Genomic DNA, 3,943 nt, shown 5'->3' on the forward strand with positions numbered 1-3,943 from the left:
GGTTTTTTCCCTCCAGATATAGACGCACAGGATCGTGAATGCATTGATATATTAGCTACTGAGTTTCAGGATATAGATGGCAGCACCTCAGACAGAACCCCTGATAGTGATATTCCTATAAGTGAAACTCCCTTTAGAAAAGGAAAGAAATCAAAGTTTTCTCCCCCAATAGTGCAAGGTAGCAATATCGATGCATTCACGAAGGCAGTTATAAGAGATGTAAAAGTCATCATATACCCTGCCGTAGCTTCTAATCTTTCACATCCAGAATTACAAGCGTTGAAAAAATTGGAGAAGAGGAAGGACCTAGTGGTAGAGGAGAAAGCATTGACCGCTCACCCAGGAATCACACACCTTCTGTGCGCGGATCCACCAGTCCCGCCTCCGGTTTCAAGTAGCAGACAAAACGAAATTATTGTCCAGCACCAGGATGTGGATAAAAACGGGTTTCTTTATTCAATGAAGACAGCTACATACATGAAATCTCTGACGCGTTTCACGCTTTCGCGCTTAGTCATAGAGTGACTCTATGACTAAGCGCGAAAGCGTGAAACGCGTCAGTGATTTCATGTATGTAGCTGTCTTCATTGAATAAAGAAACACGTTTTTATCCACATCCTGGTGCTGGACAATAATTTCGTTAAGGACCTAGTGGTGGTACGTGCCGACAAGGGAGGGAGTGTGGTAGTGCAATACGCTTGTGAATATGAAAAAGAAGCTACCAGACAACTGGCGGACACTGCCACTTACACTGCCTTGTTGACAGATCCCACTTTTAACATTCTTACTAAGCTCAAATCATAGTTGCCGGGATTGGCTCAGCGACCAAATTTTTAGCCCAGTACCTTGATTGGATGCTGAGCCCTCTACAAAGTTCCTTATTATCTTATGTAAAAGACACCAAACATCTCCTCCAAATTATGGAGGATATACATATAGAAGAACATTATAGTCTATGCTCCATTGATGTCACCAGTTTATATACCCGCATTCCACATAATGCGGGTATACAAGCAATAAGAGAAACCCTACAATATGCTGGTATAACTGAAACACTAATTGAATTTATTACAGAAGGTATGACCTTCATCCTTAATAATAACACTTTCCTATTAGGAGAGCAGTGGTACAAACAGGAGACCGGGACCCCGATGGGTACCCCGGTCTCCTGTACTTACACCAATCTATTCCTAGGGGTATTTGAAAACTCACATGTTTACAGCATCTCAAATCCTTTTCTTAAAGACATAAAAACCTATCATAGGTATGTAGACGATATTATCGTCACATGGACAGGTACAGAAATAATGTTCAATCAGTTTGTGGAATATCTAAACAAAACTACAGTTAACATGCAATTCACAAGTCACTTTGGCGGTATGAGTCTAGAATTCCTGGATTTAAAACTAATCAATGAGAAAGGCTCCATTGTCACAGAAAATTATAGAAAAACAGTAGCCAGGAACACACTACTACACTGTAACAGCTCACATAGGCATGTAGTGAAACAGAATATCCTATTCGGACAGTTTATCCGGCTAAAACGTAATAATAGTAACAATAACACATATATACAGCAAGCCAACAAGCTTGAACAGAGATTCAAAGAACATGCATATCCAGAAAGAGTTATTTAAAAATGGCAGGGAGAAAGCATAAAAAGTAACAGAAAAGACCTATTGAAAGATAAAACACCCCGTAATAAAAATGAAATAGGAAGAAATGATTTCCACGATCGAACAGGCAGTTAGAAGAAATAGTTTTTTACTAGAAGCAGACGAGGATCTGAAAGAAATAGCACAGTTAAAACCCCGTATTACATATAGAAAAATATCACTATAGGGGAAACTATAAATAAAAACAAGAAAAAGAAAAAATCTAAGGAAAAAGATACTTGGCTGGAAGGACTCGCACCTAAGGGCAACTATAAGTGTAGGAATTGTAACCAGTGTAAATATAGTTGGGAAACCAAATATGTCAGACTGGGACCTGTACAACACACTATGCAACAATTAATAACCTGCCGTACCAAAAATGTAATATATGCTATACTATGCCCTTGTGGGTTCTTTTACATTGGACAAACAAAACGCCAACTCCAAGTGCGAATAAGGGAGCATATGTATGCCATACATACAGATAAACCAGGCGCAGCAAGATTGCAGTCCCATGTAAAAGAGAAACACAAGGGTAAACCAGAAGTCCTGTGGTTTCTAGGCCTAGATAAAGTTCATTAAAATAAATATGAACGCATAGACCAGAAACTTTTACGCATCGAAACATTATGGATTATTAAGACTAATGCAACAGGCAATATTGGGTTGAATGACAGGACAGAGTTAACAGCTTGCTTCTAGTTTTTAAATCACGCCCTTCTGCCTTCACGTCATCTGATCACGTGATTCCCGTCCAGTGGCGTGATAGGCAGAAGATTTGCACTCACCTGTACATATACCTTGCACAGGTAGGAACTAGTATGGCCAGAGGAAGCACGCCAGTCGTGCGAAACGGAGCTCGGTCGCTCATCACTATTCCCCCACTACCCTCTTCCTTCTCAAATGTGTATGTGAGTATACTTCAATAAAGAAGAATACATGCAGCTGAACTGGTGAGTTTTATATTATCGTGGCGGCTTCTGTCTTCTAAGTCTGCGATTTTGGATTTTAACGCTGCAACTTCATCAGACAGGTCATTATGTCAGTCAATCAGTGTATGTATGTGGGAGGCAGAGAATTCTCCAAACGTATTTTCTACATAGGACACTCTCTCAGCAAGTGTAGACACTGAGGTTTGCAAGGGAGCCACTATAGCATGCATGTCCATTAGAAATGTTTTGCGGAGGGCTAGCAGCACTCCCTTCATCGTAGTATCTGTAAGGGATGCATCTAAAACTGCTATGGCGTTCAGGTCATCAGCCTCCCCAGTACCTGTATGCGGGCCCCAGTCACATACCTCAGCAGTAAGGGCATCAGGAGACATGCGAGGACGTTGCTTGGCTGGGCTCTGGGAAGGAGAGGCAGTGGTGGAGTCCCACCGTGTAGCTCCAGCTGTTGCAGAAGATGGAGCTCGGCCCAGGTCCATACCGCTGTGGGTGGATGCAGGGGAAACTTCCCGGCAGCCATGTATACGGGAGCATTGCTGTGATCCAGTATGTAGGGCAGGTTCAGATGAAGAGCTGCGTGGCGGAGCTCCGGTGCAGGGAGTCAGGCTTTTGCTCCGCAGCGCGGGAGCCGGAGGAGAAGGCAGGCTGACGGCGCTATCTTGCTGTGCGCTGGCCGAGCGGGAGAAATAGAATTTAGCTAGCATCTCCTGTGGCGCTGGCTTCCTTCTTCTTCTGGACGGCATAATGAGGAGTAGGTAAGGTACCCGTGGGGCACTTTATTAGGGCGATGAGGCTGGGAGAAGTCGCTATATTGGGTCTGTGCAGCGGAGCTCTGCAATCAAGCGGCCATTCACTTCAGCAGCCAGGCCACGCCCCTCAGATTCCCTTTAAAATAAAAGTACTCCTACTTTGTATCGGCGAGTACTAGAAATAAAGTATCGGTACTCGTACTCTGTCTTAAAAAAATTGTATCGGGACGTCTCTATCATTTTTTACACTCGCATGTTCTTGTAGATCCAGTTTTTTTTATTTTTTATTTTTTTATACAATGGGTAAAAGGAGACTGGGAGCACATGGTAAGTGAGCTTTTACACTTTGTTCACACTGGTGTGGTGCTGTGCGGCGTCCATTGCTGCCATGGCACAGTGTCTGTGGGGAGGCGCGGCCCTAGGACTGGTTTGAGTGGCATTGGGGCTACTCTGCCAATGTGTCATTCCCCCTGTGGGCACTGGTTTTGCAGCGGTGGTGGTCTCCGCCCAGTGCTACGCCATTTTATGCTAGGGACATTAGGGACCCACTCTAAATAGGTGGCCTTGACGTGGCGAGTGGGCTTGTACCTTG

Source organism: Hyla sarda, chromosome 2 (genome assembly GCF_029499605.1).
Source record: "Hyla sarda isolate aHylSar1 chromosome 2, aHylSar1.hap1, whole genome shotgun sequence".
NCBI classification, from domain to species: Eukaryota; Metazoa; Chordata; class Amphibia; order Anura; family Hylidae; genus Hyla; species Hyla sarda.